Here is a 23,723-nt window from a genome sequence, read left to right on the forward strand (position 1 = left end):
GCCTGGGAGAGTTTCCATTGAATGCAACGATATAGATTCCAGCACAACAGTAACAGTAACACATCATGGATTCTGTGATCTTAAAAACATCCAAAAACAAAACTAAGACACATAAAATCGATTTATAATATTATACGTACCAAAAAGATCACGGCGGAAGAGAATTTAAACTAAAAAAACTAGTCTTCTGCAGATGAAAGCGGATTGTCTCTGCCACACTCAGAAACAGCTGAAAGTTCACAAGTTTAACCAAACTGTAAATGGTGGCTCGTGATGCGGAAATAGGAATTAGCCAATCAGATCTCTCCTCCAGTGAAAGGCAGACACAATTACACGTCACGAGGTGGAAAAGTGGTCACCATGGCAACACATGAGGCAGAAAAAACAGTTTTAGATAATCGCGGTGCGCGTGGCAGCTGTACCGCGTCGTGATCTGGTTGTACAACCAAGCGGCCTATTCCCGACGTCGTGAATCTTTCATACTGACGTCGTGTGTCTGCTGGGAGGTAATGACCGATAACTTACATTTATATAAAATGTAATTAAAAGTTTTAGCTTCTGATGACATACTACCCATTGTTACAAGATTCATAATTAAGCAACCACAGGTAAGAATTATGAGAAGACGAAGAACCACATTTTAATTTTGCTATACGACATAATAGTTGACATTCAATAGGTAGAAATTCAGCAATGACTGGTAAAAGAGTACAATATGGGTCCTACTTGGGAAGTCAAACACCTTTCTGATAGAATTTCTCCATGATATATGTATGTATGTATGTATATATATATATATATATATATATATATATATATATATATATATATATATATATATATATATATATATATATATATACACAATTAAGAAATATTTTTACTTGTTATGTCCCACAGCAGGCATCAATAGAATGAGATGCATAAAGACTGAAACAGATGATACTTGACATGATATGAACAGTGCATAAAATTATATAAAACTGAATTACAATCAGGCAAATCAATGAGACCAAATATATATCTATGTGTGTGTATTCATACAAAGAAAAAAATATAAATCTAACATCATTAAGTATGAAAACACAATTTTGAATGCATCTCACATAAATAATTCCAAAGTACAAAAAAATTAATTTGTTGGGTGTTTTCAATCTTAATTTCACAAGAAATTAAAATAACTTCATTCTGCATAAAAGTACATGTAAATATTTTCACAATGTAAACTTAGGCTGGGTTTCCACCATACAACATTACAATTAACTATGCTGCAAATTCTTAATAATCAAGGACGTGGACGGCTGGCACAGTGTGTTGCTGTTACTCGTTATTACTACACTAGTATGTGTCCATACGTGCGCGCACGTACGTGCAAAAAAAACAACAACTTTCAAACAAACACACAGGCCATTCCTTCGCTCTTGTAAATGACGACTGGATTGGGGCATTGTGTTTATCTATAAATGCGCATAAGAAAGAGAAATTATGAGAATACAGTAAGTCAGCACTATCCGGAAGTCCGTACGTTGTAACACGTAATGGGGAACGCGGCTGAGGATCTCTTCCCCATCGGCCACGCCTACGCAGTTGGTTTGGTAAATAAATGGCCATAACTTGGGAAGCACTTGTCCAATTAATATCAAACCTTGAAAAGGCACACACCCAGATCCCCAGCAATATAGCTGGCAAGTTTCAATTAGATCGGATCAGTGGTTGTTGAGAAACAGCGGTCACTCACACACACACAGACACACACACACACACACACACACACACACACACACACACACACACACACACACACAATGCTGGAATTATAGATAGATGAGGGCTTGTTCCTGCCCGCACCTCCATACCGATTAGGGGCATATTTCAAATGTTGTGATATGGCAGTGTCCACATCCGCCTCCGTTGCTGTTGGCTGACTGGTCATGGTACTGTCTGAAAAATAATAAGAATTTCCACTTCGTATATATTGGGCTTTATGATCATCAAACAAGACTTGCAATGTGAATTACGCTCAAGTCATGCACATTATATACTGTCATTTAGCAGAATTCATTACCTCTGACAACTTTATAAAAATTCAGGTTCCGGAAAGGTCTCTTCCCATTCTTTCCACACAAATTGTATGTGGACGTCACAGCATTGGACATCGCCCTTATTTTAGAAAATAAAAACAATTTAGTACACCAGTGTTCAAAGCAGCTTGTAACAAGTTATAAGTTCCACTGCCCTTAAAAAGCCTCAATTGATATTATTCTTTATTATATAAAGTTATTTTCATGTCTTTTGATAACCATTTTACCAAAGGAAAACAATTGTGCACCGACAAACTTTAACAATTCCCCTATAGTGACAAACTACCATAATGAAGGCTTCATTGTTACAAGCGGCAGTTTGTCAGTGGCCAAAGGGTTAATTTTTTTTTTTTTTATGACAAAACTTCACATTTTTTCGGCGAACAATAACTGACAATTGTTTTCTTCTTGCCTTTGGTTAGGCCTAACTCGTTAAAAGAGGACATAAAAAATAATATATTATAAAAAAATAATATTAATTGAGGTTTTTTTAAGGGCAGTGGAACTTTAAATTTGTTACATTGCAGTAATTCATCGGACCCGAACGGCCAAAGCATAATTAACAAAACAGTAAAATATTTTAAAAGGTTCTTAAGCAATTAAACTTGTCCAAAGTAATTTTTACAGAGTCCCCTTTATTTACCACAGAGCGGTGTTTTTTTTCACCAGGCCCACGGAAAAACGAATTAATTATTTACCGTCGATTTCTCCACACGATCAGGGCCATGTCAGGGCCATGTCAGGGCCATGTCAGGGCCATGTCAGGGCCATGTCAGGGTCATGTCAGGGTCATATCAGGGTCATGTCAGGGTCATGTCAGGGTCATGTCAGGGCCATGTCAGGGCTATGTCAGGGTCATGTCAGGGTCATGTCAGGGCTATGTCAGGGTCATGTCAGGGTCATGTCAGGGCCATGTCAGGGTCATGTCAGGGTCATGTCAGGGCCATGTCAGGGCTATGTCAGGGCCATGTCAGGATCATATCAGGGCCATGTCAGGGCCATGTCAGGGTCATGTCAGGGCCATGTCAGCGACAGCTAAACGTGATAAACGAATGATGAAATCGGGTGTTGGAGGATTCGATCGTCAGATACACGTTTCCGAGTCCAATGCTCGAACCACTCGAGGGCCCCGAAGGGCCCGGGAGAGTTTCCATTGAATGTAACGAACACCAGTAACAGGAACACATCATGGATTCTGTGATCTTTAAAACGTCCAAAAACAAAAGCTAAGACACATAAAATCGATTTATAATATTATACTTACCAAAAAATGATCACGGCGGAAGATAATTTTAACTATAAAAGCGGATTGTCTGTCACACTCAGAAACAGGGGAAAGTTCACAAGTTTAACCAAACCTTGCAAATGGCGGCTCGTGATGCGGAAATAGCAATTAGCCAATCAGATGTCTCCTCCGGTGAAAGACAGACACAACCACACACGTCACAAGGTGGAAAAGTGGTCACCATGGCAACACATGAGGCAGAAAAAACAGTTTTCGATAATCGAGCTGCGGCTGTACCGCGTCGTGATCTGGTTGTACAACCAAGCGGCCGATTCCCAACGTCGTGAATCTTTCAGACTGACGTCGTGTGCCTGCTGGGTTGTCCGTGGTGGAGGCCAATGGGCTGACCGTTTGCCTCGTGGTTGCATCAGGTGGATCAGCATCTCAAGGGGATGGGAATGGGCCAGGCATCTGCATGGGGGATGGCAAGACGGAGGCCCCTGGAGTACTGGTGGAAAGTTGACGCATGAATGTTCTGCTCCGGTGCATGCTCCATCCAATACCTGATCCAATCTGAATCCTGTTGTTGGCGTTTCTCCACTCTTTATCATTTGACCTGCTGTGTTCTGTCTCATTCTGTGTTCTTTCTCTTGTACGAGCCTGGAACTTGTGTCGAAAAAAAAAAAACGTTTTGGTTTAAGATATCCTGTATTTTTTCAGGAGCGAGGCTTATGGAAGAGTGAGGTAAAACTGACAGTGGGATAAAACAGCAAAGGAATTGAATGAACATCAGAAGAGTAGAGGGAGGAGCAGAGGAAACATTGAAAGCAGCAAATATGATTCTTGTGTTAGTAAAGGTTAATGGGGTTCCAAGTTCAGGAGTCAGAATTTGGGATGACACGAGGGGATGGTACATTGCCTGCATGAAGCCCTGGAGGGAAGATTGAGACAGAAGAGCTTCTGGAAGGCAATTCCATAGACAGTATAAATGAGTAGTAAAACAGTTGAAGTGTGCAGATAGCCTGGATTTTGGAATTTTAACCTGAATGGAGATACTGGAAGAACAAACACATCCCAGAGGGAAGTGCAGAGAATTAGTGGACTGAAAAAGCAGAGGAAGCAATATCACAACATGTGCATTGAAAAACAGAGACCACTGACATGCCTGTGATGTGATAACAGATATTGTGCTTCCACCACATTCGGAGATTTCAAAAATTTTGGGAGTTTTAGATTTCACAGAATCCAAGAGAGATAGATGTGATGCTGGGGCACAAACCAATAGCGGAGAGCAATACTCCATTGAGCTATGGCCAAAGGCCTTTCAGACTGTGTAGTTCTGATATTTTTTAATGATGATTTGGATCGATGTAGGATACCCGTTCGGCAGTTGGCTTTGGAGGCCAGCTTTGCTACGTGGTCAGCCAAAGAAATGTCATCGCTGATGGCGAGGCCGAGATGTTTGAGACATCATCTTGTTCATCTTGTTCCCAAACAAGCTTACGGTGCTTTTCATCTATATCCCCTCTTCGTTCATTCATTTTTTTTTTTTTTTTTTTTTTTTTTTTTTTCTCTCTCTCTCTCTCTCTCTCTCTCTCTCTCTCTCTCTCTCTCTCTCTCTCTCTCTCTCTCTCTCTCTCTCTCTCTCTCTCTCTCTCTCTCTCTCTCTCTCTCTCTCTCTCTCTCTCTCTCTCTCTCTCTCTCTCTCTCTCTCTCTCTCTCTCTCTCTCTCTCTCTCTCTCTCTCTCTCTCTCTCTCTCTCTCTCTCTCTCTCTCTCTCTCTCTCTCTCTCTCTCTCTCATATCTTCACCTTCAGTTTCCTACAAATTTATGAAACAAAAACTCAAGGATTCGTACAGTAAATTGATGTGCAACACAGAATCAGATGGGTGAACAGGAAGCAGATCTTGATAAATTATTGACCACCCTTCTGCTTGAGGCTCACTCCAGGCTGCAACAGCAGAGCTTCGGCCAAGGTAAATTATGACCATATATAATTAATCAATAGAAATTTGTACCGCAAGATGTGAATTTGTATGACGTAATATACTTTGCGGCTTCACGTATGATCCTGAGAGACCTGCCCAACCCATTCGATCGAAAATTTCCATCTTAACTAAGGTATAGCCTGACATGGGCCGCCCCAGGGTGGACGTACATGTTTCATGTGTAGGCGTTCATTTTGATGGTTAAATGGCAATGATACCTTATGAGGTCATTACTTTGGGTTCATTGGTGATTTTCTTTTAGATTCGAAAAGAACTAAATTAATTTATTCAGAATAACCGCTCCTTTCTGTTTTTGACAAAATGTTAGTAGCAATTAGTGCAATAATCTGCTGTTGACATCACAAGTCTTCTTGAGTCGTTATTGATTATCGATTTTCAATCTTGGTGGTTCCATTCATTACGGGCAGTGTCATTTTCCTGGAATGAAAAGGATTTTGACATTCAAGAGCTTGCTGATTCTGAAAAGCCAACACGAGCTGTGATTGATGTTATGAGGACCTTTCAGATGGTGTGTACAGACACAGCACAGTGTTGCTCTCAGAACAGCTGATTTGTTCGATATTAATCTTGGACACAAGTTTAACAGCAGTGGCTGAGGATAACTCGTGAAAACAGAGATTGAATCAAATTATTTTCCTCTTGTGTGACTGGATAGAAAAATTTAAATTGCAAATGTTTTAGCTGCCGATCGCAAGATCTATGTGGTCGGTGGCTTTCTGAACCGCAAATATGTTGCGGAAATTACAAATGGACACAGCACAAAACCATTCGCGGACTCTCGTTTAGTCTTACAGATCAATCACACGAAACTATGCCTGGTGTTGGCTTAATGGTTAGGGTGGTGGGCTTGGGATCCCTGGATCCTGAGTTCAAATCCCACTTTTCTGTTGAATTAATACCAGGTGGGGTTGAATCTGCCTGTTGTCCTTCTGAGGTCGGCAAAAACGAGTGCCAGCTTGCTGGTATCCTGTGTCGGAGTGGTGACCCGTCCAGGAGTGTGTCCAATAGCGAAGGAGACTGCTTAGGCAGCACCAACGCTCTACACAGAGTATGGTCACGATGGTGGATGGATGGACACGAAACTCACTTCGTGTGGAAATAAATCGACTGTAGTTTTTATATCGATGTCGCCAGTAATGTGTCCCAGGTATTATTTCTTTTGGAAATAAAGAACTACTTCAAAACTGGAGTTGCTTGGAAACAGAGGCAAAATGGCACGTACACTGTCATTGATGATATTGCAACATTGATGCTGTTTCATCCTATCGTGTTTCCATTACAATTGGAAGATTCAACAAGTGCTTTTGCTGGCATAGGCCAACAGCGATGGATGTGAGTGACGTATGACCATCCTGGTTTGATAGATGGTCTTAAAGATCTTCAGGGAAGCAATTATTATGGTTCAGAAACCAGTGAAGCTGAGACTGTGGGCAGATCCTTGATTTCACTTGTTTATTGTGGAAATGTCCCTCATGTGTGCATCAAGAAGCACTTTACACAACAGGCTATTCTTCCATAGAATGACTAGTGAGAAGCTCCCTACCACGAGATTCATTCAAGATATCTCAAATGAGTGACGTACTCGACACACATGCTGATTGATGGTGACATCCATGACAATGAGTGGAATATTGAAATAGCATATCCATGGAGGTGACAGATCAGAGTAAAATGAGAATGGATATTCTTGTTTCCGTACAGTGCCGCATCATGAGTGACTGCCAAATAATGTGTTGGAAAAGCAGAAAGGGAACTCAGATGTGCTGAGATGCTTGTGGTTGTGAGGATTCATGGTTGGCCAACCCCAAAAGATAATAGATGTTCCTTTTTAAGGAACTTCAAGGCCAGAGGAGGCCATTAAGCCCATCATCACAATTGTTGCCAACTTCTGGTTAACTGTGAGTGCTCTCTATTTTTCAAATGCTGAGCATCAAGCAACTAAGCAGCATGCATTTCTTTCCATCAATATCTAAGCACGTTTCAATTCACCATCAAGAAACATAACTGCAATTGTTTTGCAGGATTGTGAAGTATGAATATCATGAATCAAAGCTTTTATCTTAAAAAAAACAAAACAGTTTCCATCACAACCAATTAAAACAACCCATTGTCTCAGAACGGAACCACATTTACAACCACCTTTGTGTGACCCTCAGGATATATTAACCTTCTGCCCTACTTCCCTGCTTGAAGCATGATGTTCAACAACTGATTTCATCATGTACCAATATTCTTCATGCAAGCATTTCCTCGCTATGGTATCACTGCCAACTTCTGTAAAAGACTGCACTAGAGTGGTTTCATTTATCAGAGCACCATGAATAGTGTTTTCTCACGACAATCATAATGGCCCAATTATGCCCATCATCTTGTGGGGTCGGCTGGGCGAAACTTTTAGCCACAAGTATTTCACTAACTGGCCAAGCAAGCCTGACATTTGATCGGATCCCATTTTCAGCCCCAATTTGTACTTTGTTCAGTGTGCCAGCAACGAGTCGTCGACACCTTGTTTAAGACAATGTGGGATATTTACTGTACACTTGCTATCTGGCAGATGGGACACATGCCAGGCTTAATGTCCACCTGAGGGATTGCATACCTTGTGATGCAACATCCGACCTCCAAAACATTAATCGGATAGTTTAACAAACCCAACTGGAAACTGATATGTAAATGCTATCAACATCTGGAATCGATTTTTCTACCAATTACCAGTGGTAAAACCCACCTTCTCAAAATTCCTGATTAAAACATCTGCTTTCCAATACTTTTTGGGCTTGTCGTTACCTGTGCAATTCCAACACGGTTTGTGTAAAAATTCAAAGCAATCCATACAATTAGGCAGGTGCGCAGTGAACTCCAAATGTTATAACAAGAGATCAGCTGACGTGGTAAAAATAAACGATACGAAAAAGGGAAAAATTATCAGGATTATATCGTTGATATCTCGGTGATAGCCCTTCGGTTTTCCATTCGACCAAAGGTATTAGCTTGATCCTCACTAATCTGAGAATCCAGCAAGAAATAATTTGGTGCAAGTAACAAATGCCTGTGACAGTGACTGCACCTGTCATTCGGTACGAAGGTGGCTTAGACTCTAGGTCGATGAGAAAACAAATTGTCTTCTGTTTTCAGTGGAAATAATGAAAAGACAATCTCGTTTGTGCATATTGTTTGCAATTCAAGTGACGATTTCCTCCAGAATGATTTTGCTCATAAGGTATGTCATACTGGTTCACAAAATGGTCGACATTTAAACTCATGCACCATGAATGTTAAATCTGTAAACAATTTCACAACCGTTGAGCTCATCTTCGATGCAAGACCTGCCTGTGCCTGCTCAAGGCATCAATCCTTTTGAGAGAGTTTTATTTCATTGAAACATTTCCAAGAAAAAAAACAAGTTTTGATCGACGATATCATCACATATTTGGAATAACCATAAAAGGATGCATGTGTGTCAACTGATTGAGATTTTGGAGATTGAAAGCATTTCACCTTACCTGAAGATGTTAAAGGGATAGGATGCACATAGGTTTGATTAAGTTTAAGGATTAAGTGCAGTTGGTATCACAGATGTTAAGAAAAGAAACTCAACCCTCTTGCTTGCAGGCTTTTAGTCCCTTACCAGGATCCGTCCATACTACCTGTGGATTTTCCGACTTTTTCAGACACCCTTCAATATAGTGTATTGATATATTTGACACGTCGAGATCTTCACCTCTGCAATGTACGAGATTTGCTTCCAGGTGAATTGTGAAATGATATATGAGATGGCGAGCATCCATGCGCTAACACCAGCTGAACAGGTGGTTTCTGGTCCCACAACGGTGATAGATGATACATCTTCTAAAAGAATTCTCTATGCAACGCGCAGGTACTAATTTTGCATCATGTGAATTTATTCTCTCAAAGAAGAAGCTTCAGCAGCCACATCATAAAGAACAAGGAAAAAAGATATGAAATGTCATAGCCCCCATTGTTTTAGTAATTTTGCTGTATGGAGTTAAAGGGCTAGCCCATGATTAATTACAACAAAAATGCTCGCCAGTCTACCAGTCAGCCATCTTTGATCAGATCACAAAATAAAGTTAGGAGCAAGTGTATGCTATTGTGTAGTATACTTGTGTCAGGTTTGAACAAAATCCTACCATGCATGTCCGAGAAATGGTTGGGGACACGTTTAGGTAACAAAATGACCGCCAGTAGGCCATCTTGGGTAAGATATCGAAAGATAAAAAAAAGATGATGGGCATATGTAAACCATCATTCGTTATATTTGTGCCAACTTTCAATAAGATCGGAAAATGCATGCCTGAAAAATGGTTGAGGACGTGTTCAACATCGGGTTTTTTTTTACAACGAAAATGGCTACCAGTCGGCCATCTTGGATCTGATCTCAAAACAAATGATGGGCATATGTAAGCCATCATTCATTATCCGTGTGCCAAGTTTGAACAACATCAGTAAATGCATGGTCCAGGAAATGCTTGAGAGCATGTTCAACATCGGGGGTTTTTTTTACAACTAAAATGGCCACCAGTAGGCTAACTTGGATCTGATCTTGAAACAAATGACAGGCATATGTAAACCATCATTCATTATCTTTGTGCCAAGTTTGAACAAGATCGGTAAATGCATGTTTGAGAAATGGTTGAGGACATGTTCAAAATCGGGTGTTTTACAACTAAAATGGCCGCCACTCGGCCGTCTTGGATCTGACCTCAAACCAAATGATGGGCATATGTAAGCCATCATTCCTTATCCGTGTGCCAAGTTTGAACAAGATTGTAAATGCATGGCCGAGAAATGGTTGAGGAATTGTTCAACACCGGTTTTTTTTTTTAACTAAAATTGCCGCCAGTCAGCCATCTTTGATCACATGGTAAGATAAAATGATGTGCATATGTTTACCATCATGTGTTGTCTTTTTTACCAAGTACGAATTAAATTGGTCCATAAATGTCCGAGATATGGTTCCGGACGCACACACGGACTCAAAAATCGAGACCAAATCCATCAACTTCCATTTCAGACTACGTCAAAGGGGGGCTAATAACAAGACTTTGAACCCCAATCTTGTGGAACATACCATTTGGACGAGATTAGTACGAGTTTGAAAAAGCAAATAATACTCACAAAAAATGTTTGTAGTTGGGAAGATATGGATTAAGAAATGGCACCACTAAATAACCGTTGCCTGCTGGACAGCTATACTATAGTTACCTCTGCCACTGAAGGTGGATCCCTGTCTGTCCATGTGCGCGTGTGTATGTTTTCACCCTTGTCTGTCTCTGGCTGTGAGCAGGATATCTCAAAATTTGTGGATGGATTTGGACGAAATTTGATGTACAGGTTTGGGTGTGTGACAATTCGGAAGAATTGTTTCAATTTTGGTGAACATCCGAATCCTGATCCAGATTCGAGAATTAAAAAAAAAAAACTTTTAAATTGATTCTTCACCATTGAGGGACAGGGCCAAAAACGATACATATCAAAGTTGTGGATGAGCTATGACAAAACGAGGTGGATGAGTTGGTTAGGTGACAAGAACAAGAGGATTCGATTTTGGTTAAGGTCCGGATCCAGATCTGGCCTTTCAGTGGGTTACAAAATGTCAACTCTTCAGCCTGGCGGAGCTATATGCTCTATCGAGTGCCGTTATAGTTTGTTCATTCATTACATCCTCCATCGAAGCTGGACGTAGGTTATGTTTTCACCCTTTTTTGTCTGTGAACAGGATATCTCAAAAAGTGATGGACAGGATGGGTGTGTGACAAGGACGAATTGATTCGATTTTGGTGAAAATCTGGATCCAAATACAAGAATTTTTAATTGATTATTGACAGGGAGAGATAGGGCCATATTTGCATTATGGATGGATGGATGGATCAAAACGTAATCAAAACGTCATCAAAACAAACTGTTCAGCCTGGCAGAAGTATGCACTCTACCGAGTGTCATTCTACTCTTGTATATCATTCTAGTTTTTCCAGCATCATTGCTGGAAGTGTGGCTGTGCCAATGAGGCAATGCCCCTTGTAGGTTATAGCAGGACATTAGAATTTGTTCAGAGTGTCGGTGATAGCTCGCCTATTCTTCACAAAGGCCACAGAGGGATTCATCCATCAACTAATGCTGGCAGACCAGACACCAAATTTAACGTCCATCTGAGGGACAGTGCACACATTGATGCCTTTCCCCACTTGTGAGACACCAGGGTGGCTCTTTATGTCTGGGCTGACATTCAAACCCAGGCGAGGCGTCTGGGAGGTGAGTGTGCATACCTCTCGGCCAACCTGCCAGCCCTTCGAGTTTGGTGATGCATTCTTTTTCGAATCTGGATAATACTGCAGCTTCCACTAAAATGACTAAATAATCTATATTGGCCACAACATACTCAACCATGAATGGTTCAGTGTGACAAAATTATAGTTTTCAATGATGATTGGTTTCACCTATCCTGGATGAGGCCCTAACTGCCCCCATCATACTTATTTTGGTCCCCAAGGGTCTGGAACTGTGAACCAGAATCGCATTAAGTTCCTTGACTTTGCAAGAAGTCATCGACTTTGGGTAGCTCGTTCATAGTTTCAGTGCCCACGGGCTCATCACTGGACTTGGTATTTCAACGTTCATGGTGTGGCAAAGGAGATTGACCATGTCCTCATTGATGGTCGCTGGAGCATGATCCAGAACTACAGGGTCTACTGGAGTGCTCAGTTCCTCAATACCAACCACAGGCTTGTTGTAGCAACACTGAAGTTTCAGCTTAAATCCGGGAGAATGGTACCTTCCCAGCCTCGACTGGATGTTGGCAAGCTCAAAGATGAGAGGGTAGCTGAGGAGTTTACAAACAGGCTGAGTGGGGATTTGAGAGGTCTGGGTGCTTTGGGGAATCCTGAAGAGTTGTGGAGTGCCTTCAAGACTACCATGCTTGAAGTTGACAGTGGATTTCTTGGACCTCCCCATAGTGCGAAGAAGAATTTTGTCTCTCAAGGGACACTGGATACCATTGACCAGAGTCGCAGGGCCAGGCTTATTGGCAGAGCTGAGCTGTCCAGGGAATTGAGGAGTAAAAGTGTGCATGTGCTGAGGGTGGACAAGGAGGCCGATGTGCGAGGAATCTGTTAGGGGGTAGAGCATCACCTGTGGTCAAGTGATTCTCATCCTGCATCCAGTGTAATTGGTGCATTGCGTTCCTCCAAACCCATCCCTTGGTGTACTGCAGTTACAGCAGAGGGTGATGGGCTCTTGACAGGGGAGTTTGAAGTGAAGGCCCGCTGGGCCGGTTACTTTGAGCGGTTGTACCAGGCTGATCCACAAGCTGTCGAGTTGAATGCCAGGGGTGTTACTATCGCAATTGCAGAACCTCCAATCAACTGTGGTCTACCTTCCTTTGTGGAAACACAGGCTGCCGTGAATCAGTTGAAACGGGGTCAAGCTCCTGAGGTCTGTGGCATCCATGCTGAACTTCAAGGCTGGTGGAAATGCTGCACTCAGATTGATGCTTGCAGTTCTGTGCTCTACCCAGAATACAGGCACCATCCCAACTGACTGGAAGATGGGGCATGTTGTCCTTTTCTGAAAATGGAAGGGTGATCGCCAGGACTGCAACAATGACGAAGGATAGTCTTTGCCTGGATAATTATTGATGGGGTTTGCCACCATCTGCTTGAGCACCAGTACCCAGAGCAGTCAGGCTTTATACCAAAGAGGTCAATGATTGACCGTATCCTTCCTATTCGGGACCTCACCGGATGAGACAAGAGCTTTGGTAGGGGCTGCTTACAGCCTATGTTGATCTCTGCAAAGCATTCGATTCAGTAAATTGGGATGCCCTCCAGAGGATTCTTGATCTTCCAAGGATGCCACCAAAACTTATCAATCTGATGTCTGAACTATACTCTGGGACTGAAAGTGCTGTGAGATGTGGTGATATAATCTCCGACTTGTTTCACACAGGATGTCGGAGAGATCAAGCTGCGGTGCATCGTTTGGGAATGTCAAGATCTCTGACCTTGATTTTGCAGATGATGCAGTCATCTTTGCGGAAACTCTGGATATTATTTCGGGGGCCCTCTAGATGCTGAATGAGAAGTCAGAGTTGCTGGCATTATAGGTTTCCTGGGTCAAAACTAACATCCATGCTTTCATTGACATTGTTGGTGCTGCTGTCTTGTCTTTACCTGTTTGTAGCGAGGATGTTGAAGTCACAGAGAGATTCACTTACCTTGTTAGTGATATTCATGTCTCTGCAGGCTTTGAGCCAGAGGTCAACAGATGTCTGGGTAGGGGCTGGGGATTCATGGATTCACTGGATCATGGTGTGTGGTGCTGCCAGTACCTGTGTGTGAGAACGAAAGTCCGAGTCTTCAAGTCATTGGTGCTTCCAGTCTTGCTCCAAGGATGTAAGACTTGGACTCTGACCATGGATCTGAGATGGAGACTTTATTCCTTTGGTATCAGGTGTCTTCGGGGAATCCTTGGCTATTGCTGGTTGGACTTTGTGTCCAACGAGTGGTTGCTGAGATTGACTCAAATGAGATTTGGGACCTGTATAGTTCATGAGCATCAGCTGTGGCTGTGTGGACATGTGGCTCATTTGCGTGACGCAGATCCTGCTCACCAGATTGTCTTGGTGAGGGAGCCTCGTGAGTGGAGGATGCCAATGGGGTGAACACGTGCCTCCTGCTTGTAGCAGGTTGATCGGCATCTCAAGAAGAGGGGGGTGGACCATGCATTTGCCTCGGGGATGGCCAGACGGAGGCCCCTGGAGTACCAGCGGAAAGTGGGTGCAGCGACTCGCTGCTCTGGTACATGCTCCCATACCTGACCTGACTGGGTAATTTAATTTTGTGAAAACAATAACTTTCATTTCACAAACAGAAGCGAAATTGATTCAATGATGTGTTGAAAATCGATAATGTGTGAGGGCAGGATAATCAGTTTGACAATTACCTGGGATTAACCGAATGAATGTTTACTTAACTCCTCCTTATTAGCTTCATTAATCTTAAAGTCTTTCTAAGCTTAAATTATTAAGTCAACATAAGCTATAATATTGCTTTATAAATAGAAATTTAAAGCTATGAGAAAATTTAAATTCTGACTTTTAAAGTGCTGGAAAATTTTAAACCAGAATTAATTGGTTGACCACACAAAATGTAAATGTTAAGAATGATTGGTTATAAATACATGGTAAAAATGCAAATGTTTTTAAATTTCGGTGAAATTTGGGGGGATTTAAAAATATTTTTCTGTAAATTAATGTACAATAAAATTGAAGTAAAAAAATTGATATATTGTGCAAGCTGAGCCACGTTGTGCTACACTCTCGTACTGAGAGTACCAGAGTATTTCAATTCCAGCCTGATATTTACACAAGTATTTTGCCATCTTAACTACAAATAGCGCATTTTACCATCAAGTTCCAATGTGGTTTTGTGATAACTGATAAATATGGTGAGAAAACAACCTCAAAACATGGTCTTAATCAACTATGAATCAGATCGATGGGGAAAAATAAATTCAAAGTAAGTGAAATTAATTTATATTTTTAAAACAAAGAATCCACTTTTTGTCAAACAATCGAGTTAATTTATTTACATCAAATAAAATAAGATTAGATAAAGATGTACCTTCTACTCCTCATGCACGATTTGCTCCTAAATGATGATCGCATGACTCAAATATATCAATGCAGTATAACCAAAGCAGAAAATCGATCATGCATCAAATATAACACATTGTTAACTCGACAGTTCATAGAATACAATACCCTAAGCAGTGTTAAACTATATACGGTACTTCAATTTTAATAAGATTAAGATTTAAAAAATCGTTATGAAAAATCCGGAAGTTTAGTGTTGCGAACAGCACCGTTATCCAATTGTCATAAGATGACATTGAGTCACAGTTTAGATTCGGTCTCCAATGCTTCCAGGTATCTATATAAATTCTAATTTAAACATATCTACTGTTTCTGCTGCCCCTACCTTTCCAGGGAGACCATTCCATGCATTAACTACTCTCTGAGTGAAATTCCCCTTCCTTACTACCGTCTTAACTCTCCTCTTTTATACTCTACAGTTATGGCCCCTGTCTATTGTGCTGAATAATTCTTCTGCACTTGTTTATTGTACCCTTCATCATCGTAAACATCTCTATCATATCACCTCGTAACCACCTCCTTTCTAGTGTATAAAGGCATGCCTCTTTCAGCCACTCCTGATAGTTGAGTCGAACTAAGCCCGGAATCAATCTAGTCGCCCTGCGCTGAACCCTCTCTATGGCAACTATGTCCTTCCTCAATTGCGGTAACCAAAACTGCACACAATATTCTAGATGTGGCCCTCACTAAATTGCTGTACAATGTTAATACCACCTCTTTTGATTTATAAATGATCCTCCTCCGAATACAACCTAAAACCCTATTTTCTTTGCCTGCTCACTTCCCATATCTATTACCACCCCCAGATCCTTCTCCTGTGTGACACGCTCCAAAATCACCCCTTGCATCCTGTAATCTCTATTTACAGGATTGATCTCTATTGATCACCACCGCCTCTGCTATCCACCTTACCTCCAAGCTTTGTGTCATTTGCAAATAAAGGAAAGCTTCCTCTTCACCACATTATCCAAATCGTTGATGAAAATTATCAAGGAGATTTGTGGTCTGCAGTGTTCAAGTATATAATTAAATTTAAATAAAGGTTTATAGAGGTTTAAAGCAAATAAACAAATTAATTCTGGGTTTTACCGCCGTTTTACCCAGTGTATATTTTTCCATCTTATTTTAAACGTTACATTAGTTTTTTGTGCCTGTTGTTTGTGTCCTTTATAATATTGTTAAACACAGTAAGTTTCCTGTTTGGAATTAATTTCAATTTTGTTTAACTGCCAGACAAGCAGCCAGAGAACAAAAATTATCTTGCTCCTCTCCATGCATTCACGATCGAGACAAATTCAGAGCCAACGTACCATTCAATGGCAGGTTTGTCTTCCCATTCATGTTCCGATTGGTATTCACAATGTAACATTCAATTCAAATAAGTTGTTCCTCGATCATAAACTGATCAGACGGCACAAATTTACAGACATGAAACAATTGCTTAACCACACTTTTCGCTTTGTATGCATGGGGTAATGAACAAGCTATTTAACCCCAGCCACAGTTTTTATTGCTGAGCAATTCCAATGTGAGGAAATATAGTATCACAGTATAATAAATGTAGGCAGTATAGTAAATACCAGACAACAAAACGTAAGAATAACTCAATCTTCCCAGCTCAGGTACTGCATTCTCATTCTAACACCTCAACAAAACACTGGTCATTACCCACAAAGGAACATACAAGTCAAGTGCACTAATACATACCCTGACCAAGCATGAATTGCACATAAAAGACACAAAAATGAGGAACAAGAAGGTTGATAAGATGAGGAAAGCCAGGTGGAAACAACTTTCTCCAAACAGGAAATACTATTCTGGGCGATACGAGTAGTTTTTAATGAGCAACTGTGGTTTCACTAGTTTGGTGGGGCTGGCAGGATGGTCTTGACTCTAAAGGTAGGTATGCTCGCCTCTGAGCCATCTTGGTTGGTTTTTAATCCAGACCAAGCTATAAACTGTCATCCTGGTGCTTCACAGGCAGGAGGATTTACCAATGTGTGTCCTGTCCTTCGAATGGATGTTAAACTAGGAGTCACGTCTGATAGCATGAGTTGATGGATGTTAAAGACCCCACTGTGTCATTCATGAAGACTATAAGAGGTATCACAGATACCCTGTTCAATTTCAAAATTATAGCCTCAACCTACATGTGCAACTGCATCAGCAGCCCAAACCATGCTCCCAGAATATGATGCAACTGGAAGCCATGGGCTGCATATGAAATGAAAACCTCCATAGTGGTTCCATCGTTATATTCAAGATCGACGCCGAGCTCACGATGCTGCGATCCCAGGAGCCATTTAAAAATCCCATATACAATGTCGATTGTCGAGCAATGAATGTCCTCATAAAGTAATGCAAAAAAAGTACACTACATCTCCATCTGCTGTCCTACATGTCAAATTTGTAAAGTTCCTCCATGAGCTTTCGATTGCTACAAAAGAATACATCACTGTGCTGATGATGCTTCAGAAGAAGAAAATTATAATAATGTCCATTTTAGCTGTGTCATAACATCCTTGTCTTTCACAATGAATTGTGCACAAGCTCATCCATATAGAAACATCATAATCAGAGAGGAGGAAATAAAAGAAACCATTCACTGTATGACACAATTGTCAGTACATCTGAGCTGTTTGATCCTATATCCTCACAATCGTGCAGCAATCTATTGCTGCTTTGAACTTTTGCACCATCCATATTTATCACTCTTTCAGGCAGACTTTTCGATCTCCCAACATCCAGCAGGTGAGAGGCATCATTAAAAGGTTGCCGGCTGGAACATGTCAGTACAAGAGTTTGGCACTTGCAGCGTTGCACAGTATGGTCATACACAGTATGAGTTATTTGGAAACATGCCAGACACACCAGTGCAGTTGAAGAAAAGGTAATTAAATAAACAGAAAAGTAAAAATTTAATGGTGGACAAAAAATAATTAAAGTTGACCATTCTTATGATATGGCGAACAAACAGTCCTCAGACAGTGTACCTGCCGGAACGAAATGAACATACGTGCCTGCAAACACAAAACGCCTTGCTGGTCGGAAAACAAGAAACCACTCTACCAGAAAGGCGTTTTACAGTTTGGAACATACGAAAGCCATTGAAACACATCTGGGAATGCACCAAGTGATGGTAACACGTAAGAGCTGCCACAAAATCGACTCCACATTGAGCAAGCCCTGGTTTAGGCTATAGTACGGAATCGTTTGTTCGTTCATACGCTGCACAAGGCTGTGTGGTAGCATCATTGTCTGAAGGCATGACTACACCACTGATGCAATGCCCTCTGCTGGTTAGGGCAGGGATTTGGCCAGGGTGCTGGAGATGATAGCTCACCTACTCTTCATGAAGGACACCATGGGATCTTTAACATCCACCAATGAATGTCGTCAGACGAGAGTCCCATTTAACGTTCATCCAAGAGACGACATACATATTGATGAATCGCTCTGCCTGTGAAACACCGAGATGACAGATTATAGCTGTGTCGGGATTCAAACCCAGACTAGACAGGCCCGACTAGGCCCGAATGCTAGCCCACATAGTACGAAATACAATTTTCTTACAATAATGCAGCCATCACGTACGTGGGTATGTATGTGTGTAGCCAAAATAGCACCCCCCTGCTGGTAGCCCAACATGTGGAAGTTGGGAATGGGAAACTTAAGTCAGAATTCAATTGCAAAGATGTACAAAATATAACTTAATTTGAAACTAAATAAATAATTCAACTATCACAGAACATGGTTTATATGATCTGATTAAGAACAGAACTTAAATGCCTGTCGTAGATGTGCCCTTCAGCTCGTTGATTCAATACCTTCACGGGTTGAAGCATTACATAACGCTGAAGGCCTTGCTTACACGTCGTGCTCTACAATGGCAAGTCAACAAATAAAACACATTTTACTCTTACTAATAATGCACGAGTGTAATAAAGTTGTAGCTTATGCACGATATCGCAGGAGCAAGCGTCATTTGTTGACCACTTGATACTCAACTTCCTGGCATTTGGGAGTACTGATGCTGTAAAGATGGCTGCCGCCCTACAAGAGCATTGCATCGTTTAAGAGCAGAGAGAAGGTATGAAGTTTGTAATTTGGGAGGATGTCAAACCATGTGGCATTCTTATAAGAATGACCGCACAATACGGTACGAACTGTGTCGCAGAAAAATGTGGAAGAATGGTACAAACAATTTTGAAAAGGATGGACGAGTGTTTCCTGTGTCTGCTGACACAGAGGACAATGTGAGCAGGATTGACGGACTGATAAAGGATAAGCATGTATTAAGAGGCAGCTGCCATTGTATATCTGTCTCATGTTACAGTTGCTTCTACAAAACTCTTGGGTTTCCACAAACTGCGGCCAAAGTGGGTGCCAAACATTCTCACTGATGAACACAAACAAAGATGGTTGTGAATATGCCAATCTTCTCCCGTGATGCAAAGGAGTAAATGTGTTCAGCATTATGATTCCGAGAGGAAACGGGCATCCATGCAATGGAAATGCCCATCATCACCAACACCAAAAGAGTTCCAAGTCATGTCCAAGTCCGTCAGGAAAGTGACAATGACAATATTCTGGGACCAGAAGAGTTTTCTTGTCACCAACTTCAATGTGTATGCTGGAAGAGAAACAAGTGAAACACACTCCACACTTATGAGCACAATATTGAAGCCAGAAATACACACAAAGCATGGCAGGGCACTCACCATCAGTGTCGGTCTGCAACATGTCAGCACATGTCCACACCTGCCGATGACTACAGTGCATTGGATTGAGGAGCTTGGTTTTGAAGCATTATCCACATATCTTACAATATAGATCTCGCACCATCAGATATTCACCAGTTTAGTCCAATGAAGGGAGCTCTCCAACAACTGAAATTTAGTGATAACAACAAGGTATAAGTGGCTGTGCAGGAATTAATCAGAGACCAAACAACATAGTTTAATGCAAGGACATCCATAACCTTGTGAAGCAGAAGCAGAGGGCATCCAGGGCATCCATAACCGAGGGCATCCACTAATGCGAGGACATCGATAACCTTGTGAAACAGAAGCAGAAGTGTGTGGATGTGCAAAGGGATGATGGAGAAAAATAATAATCTTCCCCACTGCCACGGCGGAAAAGTGGTCTCAGACAGTGTCGTTGGAAATGAGAGACCATGAAGTGACAGGAAAGCTGTACACATGAAATCTTGTGGACCTCGAGATAAGGGATTCAGGAAGGCACTTACACAACTGAGAGAAGAGGGGAAAGAGGAGAGCATTTAGTTTCGACATGGGGAGTGTAACAAGGAAAGGGTTTTTTTTTTTTAGCAGAACACACATTACCTGGAGTGGCAGGAATGGAGAGGTGAGAAAGCAGGAAGAGCAAAACCAAAACAAAGCCAGCAAAACTACCGATGGTGAAAAAGAAGCAGACCCTGAGACAAACCTTCCTGATGAGAAATTCCAAAAGACACAGAGGGAGTTATATCCCAGAACTTCAAGGGAAAGATGGACAGCAGTAGCAACATCCTTCAGTTAAAGGCTTTGTACATGGTTTCAAGCTGAGGATGGCAGAGGAAGGACCTGACCCTGCGGAAAATTCCAAGGTGGCAGCTGGCTTAGGGGACCAACTTGGAGACGTGATCTGCCAAAACTATGTCATAGCTGAGAGCCAGGCCCAGGAACTCCAGAGACTTACCTCTCTGAGGGTGGCAACAAACAAATTGGGGGATTTGCCCATCAGTACTTATGGAGGGGACACCTTGATAGGAAGGAAATTCAATGTTCTCAAAAATTATTATTAATGTTGATGACTCCAGTTTTATATACTATATAATCCTTATTTGAGGCCAGGCCATAAAAAAAAAAGAAATGCTTAGATAGAAAAGTGAAGAAAGAGAAAATAATGAGTTTTTGAGGAAGTAAAAAAATCTTTTTGCAAAAGGGAAGGTCATAAGTGTTTGGAAAGACATGAGAAGGTAAAGTGTTCCAGAGTTTGGCAGTAGAAGGGAAGAAACAAACATCATAATGGCCCACCCTCAAGTTGCCAATGGCCACACAATGATCATGCGATGTCGTGGCTTGTCAAGTATTTTGTGGTCTCGCTCATGGAGGAGGTACACAAGCAGCAAGTTCTTGGGATCAGAAACCAAAGTAATATCTATACTCTATGGAAAAGATAAAAAGAGCCAACTTTGCAGCGTAATTCAAGTGGGTCGAGTTTTGAGGTCAGATTGGCAGAGTTGATAAGTCGGACTACTTTGGATTCAATTCTCTCCAGTAAGTATATGGAGCTTGAGCCATCCCAGATGTGAGGATAGTACTATATAGAAGGTTGAATCAATCCTTTATATAGTTGAAGCAACTGTTAAGAGGGGAATAATTTTTGACATCTGAACGGGACTCCAAGTTTCTTAGAGGCAGACTTAGCTATTTGTGAAATGTATGGATTATAGGATAAATTTGATGCTCATGTACGTAATACCTAGTAAGTTTATTGTGTCACATGGTGTAATTGTGGAGCTTGTATCCCACTGATGTTGTCAGATGTTTCCAGTGAAGAGTTGTAATATGGGTACAGGAAGAAAGGGATATGGACCTCAGCCTTTCCTACAAAAGACGGAGTTAAGACAGTCCACCATGGTCATGAGCAGTACTCATTGTGACCACATTCTTCCAAAGTAAACAAAAAGATGAGGAGCATTTTATAGAGACAGACTTGAATAACTGCGACCACGTTTGGATGGATTATGAAATACCTGCAGGTGGGTCTGATGTTGGATTCTGGAATGTCTGGGGATGAAAACAGAATGGTTATGAGCTCAGCAAAAAGACTGCAGGTTCCTATCATCGTTACCTTTCTGGGAGGAACAGGCGAGCTACTTTCTGGCACGTTCATCACCAAATTAATCGTACCATGTACAAAACGTTGAGAAGGCTATCTGGAGGTGTGCAGGTATGAACTGATGGAGGGAGAAACGTTGAGAATGGGACACTCCAAATTCCTTTTAATCTCCTAAAATCATGAAATTTTAAACTGATTTGTTCAAAAACTGATGCAGCTCAGAAAGAAAAGGATTGATTTGCACATGCACCCCCTCACCACCTCAAACCTCATTTTTAGCTCATCTGGAACATATTTCCGGGGAGCTTATTGGATGGCACGTCGTCCATCCGTCCGTCCACAAATATTCTCAACTTCTTCTCTGAAACTACCCACACAATTTCGATGAAACTTGACCACAACCTTCATCACCCGTGATGTACCAAAGTTTGTTCACGCTATTCAGAAAATCGAGATTGAAGGGGATTAATGGGGTGGGGGGTTGTGCCCCAAAAGTGGTATTTGCCATAACATTAGCTCATTGGGACATTTTGCTGATTCTGTCCCACGTTGACTTACTCCTCATTATCATTATTCTACCAGGTGAGCACCCAGGGGTACTGCCCCAATTTCTTATTTCATACTATCACCAAGAAGTGTGCTCACATTTTAGAGAGTTGCCTTCGTATATGTTATATCGAAATCGCTAAAGTGAAACATTCAAGTACAATAATAGTAATAATAAATTAACAGCAATGCGGAGCTTTGTGCTCCACCAGGTGACATACATTGCAGTAAAGAGGTGACCAAAAAATTTATTGACTCCCAGATGCACAATTATTGTTGCCATTTGCAGCATGGATGCCTACATCGGTCTCTGAGAAATACATATTCGATCAAATACAATTATCTTTACATGTTACTCATGGCAGTGTTAAAATTACAAGCTAGCAACAAAAACTTTCACAGCACAAATAACATACAACGGCACGTCCTTGGTCTTGCAATATACAACCAGATCGTTATAATAACATTTTGAAGATCCTTTTTTGATACAAGTTGACAAGTGTGTTTTTGTGGAGAAAAGGAAGCACGATCGAAGATCCAATATATTCAAAATTATGTCAATGGTCTCTTTCAAACATTGTGAGATGAGTATATGTCACACCTGAGGACATTCAAGTTCTTTAAATGAGATGCTCACGAAAGTATAGTCTCACAAAACAGACCAACGATTTTTCATTATGAGCCTTATTTATAATGAAAATTTCATGACAAAAGGAAATGTTTTTTCTAACTAGTTACATACATAGCCTAGCCGATACAGTGCCTTCAGAAAGTATTCACACCTCTTGACTTTAGTCACATTTAGTTGTTACAGCCTGAATTTAAAATGGATTAAATTTAATTTTTTTTGTCACCAATCTACACATAATACCTCATAATAACAAAGTGAAAACATGTTTTTAGAAATCTTCACAAATAAATTAAAAAAGAAAAGCTGAACTGTCTTGCGTCAACAAGTATTCAATCCTGGGTCAATACTTTGTAGAAGTGCCTTTGACAGTGATTACAGCTTTGAGTCTTCGTGGGTATGTCTGTATCAGCTTTGCACATCTGTATTTGGGGATTTTCTCCCATTCTTCCTTGCAGATTTATTTGCTCAAGCTCTGTAAAGTTGAATGGGGAGTGTCGGTGAACAGCAATCTTGAAGTCTGTCTCCAGATTCTCAATGGGATTGAAGCATGGACTTTGGCTGGGCCACTCAAGCACTTTCATATTGTTGTTGTGAAGCCACTCCAGTGTTGCTTTGACGATATGATTGGAGTCGTTGTCTTGTTGGAACATAAATCTGAGCCAGAGTCTAAGGTTATTTTTTTTTGCACTGATGCAGGTTCTCCTCAAGGATT

At 41.1% G+C, this 23,723-nt stretch overlaps 1 long non-coding RNA gene across 1 annotated transcript in view; it reads left to right on the top strand.

The window, feature by feature from the left end:
• The first annotated feature begins 378 nt into the window (after positions 1-378).
• Positions 379-23,723, top strand: part of LOC147027139 (uncharacterized) — a 38,366-nt gene continuing 15,021 nt past the window's right edge. The window contains exon 1 of the long non-coding RNA XR_015058704.1: positions 379-506. This is a non-coding gene — a long non-coding RNA (uncharacterized LOC147027139). The remainder of the gene's footprint in view (positions 507-23,723) is intronic.

This window comes from Eptatretus burgeri, chromosome 5 (genome assembly GCF_056783735.1).
Source record: "Eptatretus burgeri isolate ZD-2024b chromosome 5, Ebu_testis_v1, whole genome shotgun sequence".
Classification (NCBI taxonomy): domain Eukaryota; kingdom Metazoa; phylum Chordata; class Myxini; order Myxiniformes; family Myxinidae; genus Eptatretus; species Eptatretus burgeri.